Source organism: Dermacentor silvarum, chromosome 4 (genome assembly GCF_013339745.2).
Source record: "Dermacentor silvarum isolate Dsil-2018 chromosome 4, BIME_Dsil_1.4, whole genome shotgun sequence".
Lineage (NCBI taxonomy): Eukaryota > Metazoa > Arthropoda > Arachnida > Ixodida > Ixodidae > Dermacentor > Dermacentor silvarum.
Window position 1 is genome coordinate 16856036 of NC_051157.2, and position 18255 is coordinate 16874290.

Below are 18255 nucleotides of genomic sequence, written 5' to 3' on the forward strand. Positions count from 1 at the left end.
GACCACCTCGTGAAGGTCAATAATTTTCGGATTGATTTGTATCTTCTTTAATCTACGTTCGCTAATTATCTACAAATTTCAGTTGTGAATTAAAATTGCTTCTACAGACTGACACTTTAGCATTGCATGGTGGTCAGTCTTTTTCCCGTATAAATCTTTGAATAAAAACAAAACAAAAATTCAGTGCCATTCCACTTTGTGAAGGTGGATGACCAGCCAAGCTGTGTATGTGCTAATTGATCGTTGCTCCTGTGAAACGTTCCAAGTTTGCGGGATCGGGGCCGTATGGATGGTTCGCATTTCTTTCCGCCTCGTGGTCCTGACGGGTATCACGCTTACGCTAGGCGTCCACGGCCCGCTCATTGTCGGTGGTCTCCGTCACGGTGTAAGATATATACTCTTATATATCTTACACCGTGGTCTCCGTCTACCGCCACCTGCGCCCATTCCCTTTTCTGTTCACGCCGTCGTTCTTGGTAGGCACGCTGTTCTTTTTCATACCGTAGAACACGCGGCCTGTGCCCATTTCACGGTCAGAGCAGAACTGAGCAAAGGAGCCTACGTAGAGCATGACGTTAGGAGACAGAAGACACTCAGATTGGTAGACATTAGTTTGAATACGCGGATGGCGTACACATGTATGATGCTAACGTGGACATGGCCGACGCGGGTCGAAGTGTAGTATCTGTTCTTATCAGCGTAATATCTGATACGGGTTGTATTTGGACCCAAGATGTTAAACTTATTTTACAAGTTGGCGGAGTGCTTGAATGCTCCACCTCCGCCGCGGTTCGGTCCGGTATTGCACTATCTTCGGGATTTTTGGTCTACGGACATTGATCCGCTGGAAACTAACCATATGCAGCTTCGCTGTAAAGCGTTCAACATTTACTTGTGTTGAGTTTTAGCTGACTGAGAAATCGGCCACCCCAGGTTGATCCACTTCACAACACACGAACAGAATTCTTCTTCTTTCTGGGGTTTTACGTGCCAAAACCAGTTCTGATTATGAGGCACGCCGTAGTGGAGGGCTCCGGAATGATTTTGACCACCTGGAGTTCTTTAACGTGCACTACAGCGCACACGAACAGAATTAACGAATGATGGTGCCAGGAAGTTATTTTCTTTATGCTAGCCCCCACTATATGTGGACTAGTTCAACAGTAGCCCTAAACTTAACCACAATTAAGGAATTCCAAATCGACTACTTTCACGAAATGATGGAATGTAACATTTTAACAATTGGTGGTAACGACGGCTTGCTATATAAATATTTCTCATTATAGTTGCTTCGCGCTGGTGTATACGAAGATGTCCCAGTGCTTTAAAGAATTAAGAGAACCTTGCAAGGTAAACGCTGCAGTAAAAAAAAAAAACCGGCAGATCCCACGCCCTTTGGGAATCGATGTTATGCGAAGCCGTGTGTGGGGAGCCTACCAAGTTAACGAAACGACCATGAGAGCACCAAGACGTAGGCGGCTCTTTTATGACCTACATGACACACATGTCATGACATTCATGTCATGAGTCCTCAGGAGTCCCTTTAGCTACACCGAAGAGACCTTAAGGCAAAAGCCTTAGTCATGCTCTTGACTATGACTTCGACCGTCACCTTTAGCCTTTCGCTTCACTTAGTGCCCACGTCCGAACCTATTTCAGTGGTTCTTGAGTGTTAATCTTTTTCGCTGAGTCATTGTCATTTTTTGCAGTAATGGTCATGACTATGACTTCTACCATCGTCCTTTAGTGTTTCCTTCACTTAGTACCAACGTCAGAACCTATTTCAGTGGCTTTTGAGCGTTAATGTTTTTTCGCTGAGCCTAGCCATTTTTGCTGAGTCATGGTCATCATTATGACATCTAACATCTTCCTTTAGTGTTTCCTTCACTTAGTGCCAACGTCCGAACCCATTCCAGTGGTTTTTGACCGTTAATCTTTTTGCGCTGAGTCATTGTCATTTTTGTTGAGTTATGCTGATGACTATGACTTCTACCAGCATCCTTTAGTGTTTCCTTCTCTTAGTACCCACGTCCGAAGCCATTTCAGTGGTTTTTGAGGGTTATTCTCTTTCGCTGGGTTATTGTCATGACCTACATGACACGCATGCCATGACATTCATGTCATGACATATCATTTATGTTCGTCATACACTCCTGTCATACTATGCCAATTTTGGTACCTACCAAGTTAACGAAACGACCATGAGAGCGCAAAGACGTAGGTGGCTAGATAGATAGATAGATAGATAGATAGATAGATAGATAGATAGATAGATAGATAGATAGATAGATAGATAGATAGATAGATAGATAGATAGATAGATAGATAGATAGATACTGTCACGTAGCAAATGTTCGCCAAGAAATGCTTCGCATTTATAAAAGTTGTCGCAGTTTCACCTGAAAGGCGAAGCATCAATTGCGATAGCACAATTTGTTGAGAGCTATACGGAGTAATGATATTAGCTTTATCAGCTGTATAAACTTGGACATGCAGCAGCACCGGCAACACGCAGAACTGCTGTCGACGCCGTCGGCGTTTTGCCCGCGTTCGCTCAAAATGCTTGCGGCGTTGGTGACTGTTGCCGGAGCCTGATATAAATAGGCACTTGGTGCCGCAGCTAAACGTCGCCTCCCTTTCCTCCCCCTCCCCCCCCCCCCCCTCCACCACGGCCTCTCCCGTGTCGGAAGAAGACGCGTTTGCTCTACATATATGGTGATTGTAAAGGATGAAAGAGACGCCTACTTCTGCAGCTCTTAAGCGAGCACGGCGCAGAACGCGCGTTTGTTCTCCGCCGTGCGTTCACTCCCCGTGAAAGCGCGCGCCCCTTGCGCCCTTTCACTCGCACATACAGCGTTCGGCACGCGGCGATGATTTCATTTCCATTGACGTCATACGGAACCTCACGGCGACGGCGACGGCGACGGCTACGGCGACGGCGACGCCGACGGCACAAATCTGCTTTTGAGTGTCCATATAATTGCTATCGCAATAAAACACTTCGTAAATGCGGCACACTTTAGCTGGTTCTGCTCCGAGATTTGGCCAATGTCGCCGCAGGAGAGCACCAACACATCCCGCTTGCATGCGAAGTGGGAAAGGAGGGCTTCCGCGGCAACCCTCCTCCTCCCGGCTGAGCGCCTTATCCCTTCTGGTCTAATCACTGACGTCATAAAGGCATTGTTTTGTTGGTGAATTATTTCCAGTTGGATACCCGGCAGCCGCCAGTGGTGAAAGCGGCGCTGCCGCCGCGTATCGGCATGCAACCTAGCGTCCCAATTGAGGGAGGCATAGGGAGTTTCCGCACCCTGGTATAAGTATACTTGCAGCGCGCACGGCATTCACGTATTTACAATGCCTTCGCCGTGAGGCTGAAAGGGATTTGACTATACTTTGCAGCCGGAACTGCATCAGTTTCGTCACATCGACAGAACACTGCGTACCAGTCGTGAACGTTGTTTCACGATCTTCACTGTTCAATCACCTCTCGCAAGGCTCTTCCGTGGTAACCGCTATTTTTGGCTGCTTATTGATGTAAATGCAAAGGGCAGGCGCACTCTTACGTGTGTAGTGCGACAGAGCGTGACGTTGCTGACCCGACGGGTGAAGCAAGTGTACGGGCAGTGCAGTAGTAAAGCTCGATGCCTATAAAGGCCGCACGTGAGGCGCTGTTACGTATAATTATGCCCCTGCCTTCTTTCCCATTGCGCGCGGCGTGGAAAAGGCAGAAAGGTCAGAAGATCAATGCCAAGGTCAGAATTCGAAGGGTGCGCCCGCTCGATACTATACCGCAGTGACTGCCGCGCATCTCTTCGCCGTAGTTTTGACCAGTGACGCTGGTGTTTAGCGAATGCAGTTATAAACGCCTGCGTCCCTGAATGTTGTTTTAAATAACTTATATTCTTCAAGTTTACGCATTGCAATTTAGAATGGGTGAACTTTCTGGACGTGAAAAACCGGCGCCTCTAGTGGTCACGAACACGAGACAGGTTCTCAATTGTCGTTTCAACAGCGCAGAGGATGGTGATGGTCTGTCGTATGTGTACCTTTTTGTGTTTGCACTTTGCGCTGTTGAACCAACTCACCCAGATGAAGGTATTGTAACTAAAACGCAATTGGTGAACTGGAATTTTCGATACTCTACTCGCTCTGGCCACACATCGCGAATGCGTCAGCACTGCGTCTTCTGATCGAATTTTGCGTACAAACGCTTGCAAAGTTTGAACAATGAGAGTCAATAAGAGTGGTAATATTTTAAGCAGAAAACAATTTGCGAATAAAGCATACAGATTAAGGTGCAATTTAAAAGTGGATATACATAGTTTAGGGCCTCTGCTAATATTTGTTTCAAACAACACATCTCTGATGTCGATAACTGCACAGATATTCCTTTTTTTTCCGTAATGGTTATGTTTCTTCTCTACACGCACAGGCAAATGCTTACCTTTACCATAAGGTAAAAAATCACTTGTTTTGTGTTATGTTGAAAAGAAGTCGTTTTTAATTTGATGTAATTGTGATGAGAATACTACTAACTGCACAGTTATTAGGTAAGCCATCACTGTGAAGCATTGAATTTTGGAAACTTTGTGTGCGTCACTTGAATAAAGTTAGAAACACTTAAACATGCAAACCTGACTACGAGTACGCCATTTCTCAAGGAAGCAACCTGCAGCGGCAATAAAATCCGGGAAATTTCTGCGCGATAGCAAAATCGTGTCCCTCCATGTGCGAACCATTTTGTACAAGCAGAGGCTGAGGGATAAAATTGAAAGTGAAATAAAAGCGTGAAGGCATTCCAGATATCCTCTTAGCTAATATCGAAGGGGATGCGCCAAATCAAGTCCAAGAAACGCGAGTATCGTCACTGTAAAAGTAAAACGGGCCCGTTAAGCTAACCCGGGGAAGTACTCACGAATAAGAAAGCGTGCTAAAAATAAATACAGAAAGCGGAAGAGGCTGGCACGAGAAGGCCTCTCCTTAACGTTTCATTCTTGCATCAGACGCGCGAGACCAACCAGATTTCGAGCAGGACGAGCTTACGCCTACTCTGTCGCATTGAGTCGGAACGGTCCGCACGACAGCGCAAGTGAGTAAGTGGATTCCCATATAAGGGCTAATGGGACACACGGTGTGCGCCGGGCTTTGCTGGGGCCGACTTCGGCCTCGTTCGTTGAGAGTGCACGTGGGAGGAGGCGCCTGGGAGAAACTGGGCGAGAAACCACGTCGCAGAGACATATTTTCACTCCTGATGGACGCGACACGAGGTGGCATATACGTGGAGGTAAAAGCAGCCTGCAAAGAGATAAAGGAGCCTTGCTGCGTCTCACTATAAGTACCGTACAACGCCGTGAAATATACATGTCGCTTCGGCCATTGAGAAGCGAAAGCGCAGCGTATCGTGCAACACGAGACTGCGTTATGCTGCGCTCACAGCCGGATTTCGTAGTTTGTCGCGTGGCCGAGATGAAGCTATTGCAATATTTTGGGATGATCGAGTGTTCTAAACACAAAATCACTAAACTGCCGCGCATGTTAGTTTTTTTTTTTCTTCTTTGCTTCTAGAATGCTATTAAAATTCTTAGCGTGTAAAAGTGCGCCAGTAGACGCCATGAGAGGCTTGAGAAATACTTATCGACATTTTATTTACTTATTTATTTATTTTATCGCGTGCATTCGTGGCGGCGCCGCCAGAGGACACGAACATTGACAAAGAGACGATGCGGCAGAATGTATGTTGTAGAAATTAAAACAATTTAATGCGGGCTCTAGCGAGCGTGCTTTGAACTGTATACAATGAGAGTAAACTCGGCAAACTACGTTGATGGTCAGCACTGCTTTATGTCCTGTCTACCATGTGTAATAATTCTACTCCTTCTGCGCGTCAGCTGTCGCAGTTCAAGAAACAGTCCGTGACGAACTACTTTCTTCTGCTCAATATACGTGATGTAGCGACTGCCTCAAACAGGTCTTGTAGCTTCCACAGCATTGCACGGTTTTAGTGAGACCTAGCTGGGGGCTTTACGTGCGCTTCGACGGGTCCCACGGCCCATCTGTCGTCTTGTCGGCACCAAGGCGAAATTTTCTCCAGACGACGGTACGTGTCATATTGGAAATGTGGGTTTCCAAGGCACATGAAATGCGGGGAAAGCAGGACAATCCTTACGTCTTAGAAGTTCTGACGCGCTTGACTCAGGTCCTCAGGTTAGGGAACCGTTATCGCGTTACTCTGTGCGTCCCAGTGTGTCTGCTTCAACAGGGCTTTGTTTCGAAGAGCTCCGCTAGCAAAGCCCTTTCACCACACCTACATAACCCGCAATCCCGGGGCTTAGTTTAGTACACACACAGATACCCATTTACTTAAGTACACAAGGGGGGGGGGTGTTAGCCACTGCCGTAGCTTCAAGTAACGCTAGCATGACATTTTGGACTTTGGCCCTTTCTTGTGTTACATGAGCGCCTAAACCCTCTACCTTACAAAATAAACATTGCCAAGTATTAGAGCCCGCTTGATTCTGAGAACCAGCTAAGGCGTTGCGCTGCTGAACACGAGGTAGCGGGATCGAATCCCGGCCGCGGCGGCCGCATTTCGATGGCGGCGAAATGCAAAAACGCCCGTGTGCTTGCATTGTAGCCCACGTTAAAGAACCCCAGGTGGTCAAAATTAGTCCGGAGCCCTCCACTACGGCGTGCCTCATAATCAGAACTGGTTTTGGCACGTAAAACTCCAGAAAGAAGAAGATTTTAGGAACATGCCTCAGTTTCGGTACCCAGAAGGTAGATGACGTGTCATGACGTCACGATACACTTGCTCACTCCGTTCCTGCGATCACCGTGGCTGCATCCACAAGAAGCGCCGTGGCACTCTCGTGTATTTTTTTATAAGCAACATTTTCTTACTTTGCGTTACGACACCAGCAACACTTGAGTATAACTTGAAGAGGCGCGAAGAAGACGAGGACGAGAATCTTCTTCTTTCTGGGGTCTTAGGTGCCAAAACCAGTTCTGATTATGAGGCACGCCGTAGTGGAGGGCTCTGGATTAATTTTGACCACCTGGAGTTTTTACGTGCACTACAACGCAAGTAAAACAAATGCAACAGGACGAACGCTGTACTGCCAATTGGAAATTTGATTGAAGGAACAACCAGCTTTATATAACATGCCAATAAAGCACAAAAAAAGGAGGTTGAAAGGCATGCGTACCTCCTACAAGTAGAGGTGCTTATCTAGAAAATTTACCTGAAGTTTTGTTTAACTGAGTGACGCGGCGCTTACACATTTATCTCCTGCTTTGGTGGTGTAGTAAGTTTAATTCTGTTTCTTTTTTGCTCCTTGCATGCTTCAGCAACCTTAGGTCACCGAACAATGTGCAGTTATTGCGATGTGCAGCTAAATGGCTACCGTACCTGGTTTTTAGATTTTTATGCTGCCTAGGGCCGCGATTTTGTAGCGATGCCTTATGACTTATTCTATACTAGTCTTATCATCCACCGCTCACGGCCGGCTGATCCCGTTGACAACGCGAGCGGACCGTCGCTCTGACCACTGACAAAGCGCGATAAGCGCGAAAAGGCCTTATTACCGGAAAGGCATCGCTACAAAATACCGGCCTAGCTCTATCATTAAAACATTGCTCGGTTTGTCCTGTATACACTCGTTCGCATTTTAAGGGTATCTGGTAAACGACGTCAGAGGTGCGCTTGGTGATTTTTTTTATCGTGATTGGTGGTGCATTGCTGGCGTTTTCAATTTTTGATAGCATTGCAGTTTCGAGAGTTTGCAGGGAGCGGAAAACACTAGGTAGATTTGCTGCCTGTTGGCCACCTTCTTAAGATTATGGGATAACTTGTGGACATATGGTATTACGTGAGAAGGGCTCTCTTCTTTTTACCTGCTTTTCGATTGTTCTTCCTGAGTGCTTTATTTTTTGCAGGAGTGTTTCCCACACAGCTGTAATATGATATTTGTCATTTGGTTCTCACAGGACTTGTTCATTGCGGCTTTCCCATTTTCACGAGTTTTGAATGGGTATTGTCATCGGGAAGCAAGCCTTTCTTTGGCTTGGGCTGATAAGCCCAGCAAACATGTTGATTTGATGCAAATGAAATAATAATATCCAAGAATTGAATGCTATTATTATTTGGCATTTCAAAAGTGAACTTTAGTCCCCCACCGCGCATACTAAAATTTCTCAGAATATTTTTCACTTTTTCTTTAAAGCAAAAGTCTGGTCGCTGCTTTAGAAGAACCAAGCAGTCGTCCACGTAGCGGTAAATGTGACTAACTGGGAAGTCAACTAAAGCGGCGCAAATCCGTTTGCCAATGCTAGATAAAAATATATCGCTAAGTATGGGTGAAATGAAAGATCCCATACAAATACCGGTACGTTGGATATAAATGTTTCCGTTGTGATTAATGGCTGTTGACTGAAGATGAAATTATAAGAGCGTTATGAAAGTGTCAACGTTTATACCTACTGAGTTTCGAAATTCTAGTTCACTTGTTTCATTGGTTATTTCATGTACATCAACCAGCAAACCATCACAGGGAAGTGAATAAAACAGATCTTCCACATCGACAGTAAACCCGCTGACGCCGTTCCCATTTGCAACACAAAGTCCCCTTAGTTCAATCCTAAATTAATCGGAGCTTCTCACTCGGTAGGGGTCATTCACCGGTAGCTTCTTTAGATGGCCTTGGAAAAACCGCCCGACATGCAACTGCCACGAAGTCTTTTCGGATACAATAACCCTTAACGGGCAGTTCGGCATGTGTGTTTCGCACGTAAAGAACACTTCCAGAAACTCAGATTCTGCTTTGGTAGTAAGCTTCTTTAACTGTCCAAGATTAAGTTCCGCAAGTAGCTTAAGAGCAGTATCTTGGACCGTTATATACGACATGTTATGCACCGCTGCGACCTTTATAAAATTTGCGAATACTTTTGCGATATTCACGTAAACAATGCAGTATCATGTAAGCTAGCTACCTGTTAGCCAATATGTTATATCTGTGCACTTTTTATGGTCTAAGAGATACAATTTCCAGAATTGTGATAACTTCTTTTGGTGCAGAGCTAAGGGGATGACAGCTTCGGGTTTCAATTTCTTCACGTTTCAATTTATTTAAGTTTACCAAATGTTCAAAATTTCTATACCAAAGTTCAGGCCCTAAACCAACATTGTGCTTCCAGCGGGCAGTAGAAATTAGCGTTCTCTCTGAAGCGCATTTAACTTAATTCGAATCAGTTTAGCGGTAGTCTAATGAAACCATTTCGTTGTTTTACGCGTATTTGAACATGGAAATTGGAATGGGCCCCGAATTAAAGCTTATTTTTAAGACAAAGCATGGTACCCGGATAATTAATTGACTTGACCATGGTTCTGGTTAGCGCAGTTAAGTAACTTCAAAACGGACACGCAGAAAGAAAGCAAGGAAAAAAACGGTTTGGTTCCTCTTTCGAACAAAAATCTGGAAATGTGCTAACACCATGTAAACAATAAAAATCTGCGTCCGCCAAGCGCTCCACATCTCATTTTCATGCCTCTATATGCAACACTCCTGCTTTAAAAACTCAGGCTCTCTCGCCGAGAATATCTTAAAACGTGTTTTTTTTTTTTCATCTAAAGCACCTTGAAAACACACTTATGCTAAATAAATATTGTGTTCAGCACTAGGGCCATCTCCCGGTTTTTTTAGACCATACATAATTTTTTTAATCGCCTGTGCACTCAAAGAGAAAGACATTACTTGCACCGGAAATCAAAATGCATTATTGTATAATTTAACAAAAATACTAATTAGCTTTCCAATTGATTACTTTAAGGCACACGTTGCCCTCTACGAATTGCAGTGGGTGAGTTCGCAAGGCGTGAACAGTGGCTTTTGTGCATAAAGTGACGGCTTGTTAGAAAAGCGAGTGGAACAATAGTACATCTTTACCGCAACGTGCATATCTCAAAACGATAGCGATCCTTAGAATTCGTTCCGAGTCGATACGCCTTGCAAGCTCGCCGGATGCAATTTGTAAAGTGCAATATGTCGCGCAAAGTAATACATTAAACAGTTTATTAAGTCATTTTTTGTTAATTAGTCAATAACGTGTTTCAATCTGTTTGTGTGAGTAATGTCCGCCTCTTTGAGTGATCCAGCTCAATGACTAGAATTGCGCCGTCTGCCACATGCAATTTTAGACATTCTGCTTGATCTAAAGAAAAAAAAATAACGTACATTGAAGTAAAGATGGTGAAATCCTCTATTTTTGTTTTAAATTTCTTCCATCCATGTCCTTCCAGCTGCATTATATGCGTGTTATATTTTATGTCTCATAGTATGGCCCGTGCCCTCATTACTCTCCTCTTCCTTTTTCTTCCTGATTTTATTTGTGTTTTCCTTTGCCATCGTCCCGTTACACATGAGCAGTAACCTATTCAGGGTAGCCAACTGGACATTTAATCTGGATGACCTCTCTGTCTTTCACCTCTTGTTTTCTCTCTATTCATTTTATATATATATAACGTCCCATTCGGTCTTATTTGCAGCTCAAGCAAAGTGACCCTCATTGTATTCGCTACGCTGCCGCCGGAACCATACACCGGGGTCAGGCATTCAATCCATCCAACGCATTTATTCTGCCCCTCTCCTTGAAACACTGAAGCATAAAGCAAATTAATTTCAGCTCGTTGCCGCTTTCAACTTTTCACTGTTCATCAGCATGTAGGTGGATATACGAGTATGCCGGCAAACCAGTCCACTTTCCAATAAAGAGGCCTCGCTCTTGCTATATACACGTCAAGGAAAAATGTCAGACCAGGCAGCTTGCTGTATATATCCCTGACGCTAAACCGAAAGGTTCCTCCCGGCTCGGCAGCGGTTGCTAAACATATCTTTCGTAGGAGCGACTTTGTGTCGCCGAAGATAAAACGCCCTTCAACTTAGACACGTGCGCAAGGGCGTAAATTGAGCTCGGACGGTGCACATGAAACCGCAGCGCGGTTACGTCATCGTGCGAGCAGCGGGGTTCTCTGAAAAACAGATAACAGGGTTAAATATCAACGTTTCAATACTCACGAGGGGTCGTAGTTTCAGTCCACGCTCACGTGGTAGCAAATTTAATCGACTCTCCTCTCCCCATTCTTTTCTTTAAGCCTGAAACTTTCTTCGTTAAATATGAGATGGCCCAAAGACTTAATGAGACGCACGAGGGACTGCAAAGCGCTTGCGGGGGAAATAACTGCTGGCTCGTTAAGTCATAAAGTCAGAGTCATAAAGCAAAGCTTACGCATATCTTCTTATTGTCTGTAGAAAAAAAATTCGAGAATTCTGTTTCTTGACCTGCTAGTGCGTTGTCGGTTTCTTCGCGAGGTTCATTCTTTTATTTTTATGGCGCAAAAAAGAAACGATTAATCGCAACTGTACTGGCTCATGTTCACGATTGACCACTTTCAGAACGGACCGTTTTTGAACGCAGACATCTCAAGTTGTCGCACCAGGGGGTGAATAAAGCTTGCACAAACGCTTTAGTACTGACAGTGGTTTAGTACTGACCAACTTGTGTAGACAGCTGTGTGAAGGCGTGCGCATGCAGTGTCTCTCTGCTTCATTGCTTTCTTTTTATCTCTTCCTCTGCCGTTTTCAAGAAGGGAAGAAAACTGGATTTCCTGTTCTGGTTGGCCTTCCTGCCCTTTCTCATTGCTTTCGACTCTATCTTGCATGCATGACTGAATTGACTTTCGCTTTCATCATTTCCGATAAATTACCAGTAAAAAATTGCAGTTTCGCCCGTAATGCGAAGCAGTCTTGCGTCAGCTGGCGAAATGCAACCTCCCGAGTCCCAGCCTTGGACAACTTGTCCAATGTGTTGGACGTTGGATGTTCAGCCACTACTTCAATATTTAGGCGTTCATACTCATAAATCTTGCATGCCCAACGTTTTGGACAGCTGATTGAGCGCTCTAGGAAGTGTTGTAAAAATTCACCAGCCACGACGCCGACGGGAGAACTTACAAATGGTGACAATCAGCAGCGCGAATAATAAGGGAAACCCAGGAATAAAGAACTGGAAGAAAAGACGACTTGGCCGCGGGTAGGAGCCGAACACATAACCCCGCCATGACGTGTGCGATGCTTTACCAATTGAGCTATGGTGATGGCCGTCTCCTCCGTCCACGAAATGCTGCGCTATATTTTTCCAGAGTGTTGTGAGATTACTAAAACAGGGGGAAAGACGGTCACTGCACCCTGCATTGATTCGAAAATTAAGCACTCCAGCAAAACTAACCTGTTTGCAACAACTCACACAAGCAGTCATTTTGCCATTGCTACGACACCTAGACAACGCTTGCCAATATCACTGCATTTAATGTTTAGTAACCACATATATAACGTCCCTGCTCACTTTTTGTGCACCGACTTCCTTACTGCACGGCGTTGATGCTGCGGTCAGTTATCACGTGATGTGGTACTTCACCTCGCTGCGTTGTCTTCCCCCAACTACGACGACGTTGTCATGGACCAGATCCTTCTAGCGGATAGGGTTCGTAGCATCATGATGACGAATTCCACTAGCTTAAATTCCTAAACTAAACGGCCCGGACTCGAAACTAGTGAAGTTATAAAATTAAAATTAAATTACGGCATTTTGCCTGCCAAAACCACGATCTGATTATCAGGTAGCGTATTGAGGGACTACGAATTAATGTTGACCACCTGTTTCGTAACGTGCACCTATATCTACGTACACGAGCGTTTTCGCATTTCGCCCCATCAAAGTATGGCCATCGTGGCAGGAATTGAACCAGCGACCACGAAACTGGTTGAGATGCCTTCGATCGTTAACACAAGTCAGAAGTTTACAGGAAGATAGAGACTGGTAATGAACAACCATGAGAGAGAGAGAGAAGTTTAATGATATGAAATGCAGAGAGGTCGGCCTGAGGCATATTCCTCTAGCCAGCTACTCGGCGTTGGGGGAAGAGGAAGAGGGAAAGAAAGAGGGAAGAAAGATGCGCATGATGGGTGACGATGACGAGAGAAGGAGGATGTAAAACATATGGCAAGCAATTTGGCATGCTCAAAGCCTACAGTCCAGGCCCGTACTTCTTAAAAAGTTCAGTAGCGCCTGGATGGTTGAACAAAGAACGTCTCAAGCTGGAGCCAGGTTCCAGAATGATGCATCCCTTGTTCATCCAGTGTTATTCGCTCAGTTAGCCATTTATTTACAATTTGCTGCAACGTTTATCGCTGTCACATGATGCCCGAAATATGAAAACTAAGTCATCATTTTATAACGCGACGAAAAGCTCTAATGTAGCAAATTCGTGAGTCTGGACGGCGCCGCGGTGAGCCTCATGTTCAACGTTGATTCTGAATACCGCGTACAGCATACGGTGGTGCTGTGGGGAATCGCGCGCGGTGGCAATGCTTGAAAAGTGCAAACGGGGAGACACGTCTGTGGCAGCTCACGTGCAGATGATGGCTGTAAACAAGGGAGGCCGAACGCAAAAGGCACCTCGCTTGTAAGTGTTCTTTGCCATTGGCTGGCAGCCTTCCCTATTAATATGACTGATATCGGGATTGGCTGGAATTTTCCCTTACAAATAATTTTAGCGTGAGAGCTTTTTGTAAGCACGGGTCCGGTATTTCTGAGGCGTTAAATGCCAACTTTCCGCAGGCCGTGTGTGTCGCAGCCTCGATAGGCAGGCGCAATGTCATTGCAAGAAGGTAAACTTGCACCGAGCAGAAAATGAACCCGGAAACTCCCGGCCGATTAAGCCACAACGTCGCAAGAAGCATGGATACGTTTCCGTCATGCTGAGTGGTGTGTGTACGTTATCGAGCGATGACGATGATCCCAGCGTCAGACTATATTTTTGATAGAAACGAGGAGCCTGAGTGAAAGCTGCAGCTGGTGTCAGTAAATCAAGTAGGCCGTCATGGGAGCTCACGTTTTCCTACAGCGCGCGTGCATCCGCGTCACAACGCCGTCTATCCCCAAGACCAGTGTCGAGTTCAGGTAGCATGTGTGGGTTCATTGACCAGTCGCCTCCACCCAAAAAGATCACGTACTCGTGACGCCTGCGGCAGAAAGGATGTTCCGCATCCGCCGCCAAGGTTTGTGATTGGTGGCGCTGGCTAACACTCCCAGGGTCAGTTTGTAGTTGTAAAACATAAATACCCCGGAAAGTGGATGAGAAAACGACGCCGCGGTATAGCTCAATGGTAAGAGCATCGCACGCGTAATGCGAAGACGTGGGATCGTTCCCAACCGGCGGCCAGATGTTTTTTCATCCATTTTCATTTCCATTAATTTATCATTTCTTTAATTCAATTAGTAAGTACAAGTAATTTCACCTATGTTGTCCATGGTGTCTTTGTTTGTTGGCTACTTATGAAAGGACAATGAAGGAAGATTAACGCGTAATATTTAAACGAAACCACAATAACGTCTGAATCACACAAGCACGACGATCAAACAAACCCATCATTCCCAAGGTGGCTAAATGATAGCAGAGTCAGAGTTCCCTCTAGTAAATATTGTCGGAAACTATATGGTGTACAGAACCTTTATAGTGATTGCGTGTGTGAAGATTCCGCAGTACGACCCTATCTTCTTGCGCCCAATACTGCCTCTAGATAAAATGGCACTTGAATTAAGTGACCATCAAACTCGCATGCAGGAACCGCTGTACTTCGCATTTACTTCCGGTTCGCTTATACAGCTTCCAGTAGGAACAGCGGCTCTCTCTCGAGTGTGTGTGTGAAAGCGCAGTCGTTATGCCTCCGAAGCGAGTCACGTCAGCTGAACGAATCGCATAAGACACGCGATAGCGTGTTGCATAACCCGTGCCTACTCAGCATTGCCCTGAAAGCGCAAGCGGCGAAAAGTGCGTACATTGCGGACCACCAACGCCATATTATATAGAGCACCGGGAAACGGCTGATGCCGCACTTTTGTCACGCAATAAAGCGAAGTCTTGGAACTTTTCTTTAAGCGGGCAGTAGAGTGGACTCGGTCCGTAACAGCTTAGTAGTAGATGGTGGGGCGTTTTTTTTTTTTTCGATCTATCAGCGTTCTCAGCTAAGTAAACGCTAGCAAACCCCCGTCAACCATTTAACAAGCACACGCCTTTCTACTGCGAACCCTAATTTGCAGCTTCGTCTTCCGCCCGGCCTCTCACGACGTGACTGCACCCTTCTAGCCCGTCTAGGGCTCGGAGTATCATTTTTGAATGCGTACTCCTTTGTCATTGGAATGGCCAGCAGCCCACTTCGTGACTTTTGCGGGTGAAAAAAAAAAAAAGATCATGCACCTTCTGTGGAGGTGCAATCATTCCAACCAGCAAAGAGAACTGCTCTCCTCCCCACTAGATGAGCGGGACGAGCGCCCACTCACAAAAAGCACAATTATTGGACGCTGGCTCACACAGACTACAGCGCGAACCGCTATAAAGGTGGTGCTGCGTCACCTAAAATATGCCGAATTCTACGACAAACTCTGACTGTGCGACACTGCGCATTGTGTGAAGTTGTATGTCTCAGTCGAACATTAACGCTGTGGGTAACTATGTGGCGCCATTACAGACAGCGTGACAGCGCCCACACACAGACAGTTTTATATTGTTCCTTCTTAGCTTCTTTTTCTTTGATCTTTCGTGCTCCTTTTCCTCTTCCCCAATAAAGTGCTGCCAACCAGATATATCCTCTGGTTAACGTCCCTATATTTCCTTCGCTTTTATCTCCCTCTCTCTCTCTCTCTGGTTAGTCGTTCTGGTTAACCTCCCTGCCTTTAATTTATCTTCTTTCTTTCTATAGCTAACCGTTTAATAAGAAAATATCTCAAGTGGCGACACGGGAATTATTCATCTTCCATGCACGGCGCCATTGACTCTTCGAGTGAGGCGCAAGAAGAAATGGAAGAACAGGCTTTAACTACGATTGACGCGGAACAACCAAAGATGGTGACTGACGCAGCAATTGACTTGAACACGACTACAGAAGCGTAGGGTACAAGAGATAAGAGGGAAAAAGAAAGTGATTGCCGGCAAAATGGGCGGCAGACGGGTTCTAGACGACAACCTGTGATTAATCGAAACATGAGTGGCAGTTGCGGTGGTGGTGGCCGCGGTTATCTGGCTGTAGGCGCGCGGTTAGCCATTTGTTTCGCAATTTGTCCCGGCAATTGTGTCACCCGAACGTCTTTGACTTGGACAAAGAGGGCGCCCACCAAGTTCCGCTCAAACTAGGGCCAAGTTGACAATGATTTTCCCTGTAATTGATTTTTGCCATAGGCCAACCGCCTTCGCTAATAATATGCCCCGCAAAACAATTGGCTGGCATCTACTCTTACAAACAGTTCATAGAGTAAGAAGTTTTGAGCGAACACGGGCCCTGTTGTCTGCGAACAAGGCACGCATCAGACGTACGGATTGGGTACTGATCACTTTGAAGGCTTGGAGGAACTTCTTCGAAACCCGCGTTCGAGGTGAGCTCACGAAGTACGCAGATCTTAGTACAAGACTGGCGGAAGATCGGGGGTCTGCCCGTAAATTTGCGAAACGTTATGAATCGTTGTTGGGCGTAATGCGGTGAAAATACAGCGTAGTTATGTTTGTATTATAGCCAGTATTACTGCGAAAGTACTACTGCGACTACATTAATTCGTTTAAAAATATGAACGTAACATGTAAGTGTTAGCCCCCATACAGCGCGTAATAAAACACAAGCTATTTTCCGTCGTTGTGAGTGTAAAAGAGGGTGATGTGTAGTCAAAGTTATAAGTGTGGGAGTTAATTCGGTGAGTTCTGGAAGATTAGCAAACTTTGCTTAGTCGTTAGTTGCTTGCTGAAGCCATTGTCTATAATGTTCAATCGGGTTCGGGGAACGGGCTGCCCTAGTTGCACTAAGAGCTTCGCTTAGAATTGCGTTGTGCTTGCAAGATCCCACAAGTCTACCGGTGTTTTTTTATGTACGATCGCTGAAATGCTAGAAATTTCCTTATCTAGAGTACACGTGGAGCTAGCGCAGTGTAGTGACTTTCTTTAATTCTATTAGGCCATAAGGAAGAAATCAGCTTTTTTTTCCTCTGTGATTATGGGCCCGACAGAGGTCATTCAGCAGTTCCTCTGACCTTTCGTATGCGCAAGATGTATCCCGTAAAAACAGCTAACTTTTATTATATATGCTTCTGCGTCGGTCCCGACGAATGTTGGCTCCAATCTTCCGCCTCATGGTCAGAATATTCTCTTCATATGGCTCAGTTCTTCTCGCCCATTTACTCGCAAAGTTTGAAACACAAAGAGCTATTGTTCGCAGTTTACTCCGCTGATTAAAAAATTCGCACTGCTTGAATGCTGCTGAGGGGACAAAATGAGAATTTTCTTTCGCGAAATCTGTCTGATAACAGCCAACGCAAAGAGAAGGGGTCAGTGCAGCTCGTCTAATTAATTCCACGACGTTATTTCCCTTAATTTTCTTCCATACACGACAAAACTTCCTTTGTTCTGCCCTATATGCCACTAACTCTACTGCTATAGACGTCTCCACAAAATTTTTTAAAATCAGAGCTGCATTGTCCTTGGAGCACGCGCATTCAATATAATTTCCCGCTGTCTGCGCCAGGACTACAAGCCTTCAGCTGCGTTTCATTTCTTTGGCGCGAAGCTTTCTTGGGAGAAAAGCGCAGCTCGTGTCTGCGCAGGAGCAACAGACGCGCCAGACGAACAGCTTCCGCAATAAGGTTAGTGTAAGGCCTGGTCTCACAAACGCGGCACGACGCGTTCCGGCCTTTCTAGCTGATTAGGATCCGCCGAGCCTTTGTGTTCATTTCGACGCTGATTTTGGCCTCAAGAGTCAGCGAAGCGAGAACGCGCGGCAATTTTTTGAATAGCTGCGCCTTGTACAGCTGCGCTTTGTATCTGCGCTTTTGTCTCTCAACTGAGACCCAGGCAAAATAACACAAAGAGAAAAAATAAAAGCGCGAGTGTCATCACAGTGTGAACAGATCGAATGAGTGCGGACATTGAGTAATGGTGATGTGCCAAACATGGGTCCTTCGAGTAAACAAAGGTAACCTGTGCATTCCTATACTGGTAACCTTAACAAAAGAGCACATTATCACGCTTAAAAGTAACACCGTACCGTTACCTTAATTAGTGGCAACGGCCGAGCTGATTTCTGAATTATCTTTAGCCACGTCTAAAGGTAACAGGAAACTTTACATTTTTTTCTAAAGACAGGTATTTCTATGCAATTGATG

General features: G+C 45.5%; 1 protein-coding gene, 1 long non-coding RNA gene and 1 pseudogene across 2 annotated transcripts in view; 2 read left to right on the forward strand and 1 right to left on the reverse strand.

The window, feature by feature from the left end:
• The window catches only part of LOC119449534 (uncharacterized), a 224527-nt gene that overhangs the window by 7456 nt on the left and 198816 nt on the right, over nucleotides 1-18255 (reverse strand). The gene's annotated exons all lie outside the window — the stretch shown is intronic.
• Nucleotides 1-18255, forward strand: part of LOC125944659 (uncharacterized) — a 71304-nt gene that overhangs the window by 552 nt on the left and 52497 nt on the right. The window lies entirely within an intron of this gene.
• LOC119451144 (U2 spliceosomal RNA) lies at nucleotides 658-836 on the forward strand (annotated as a pseudogene).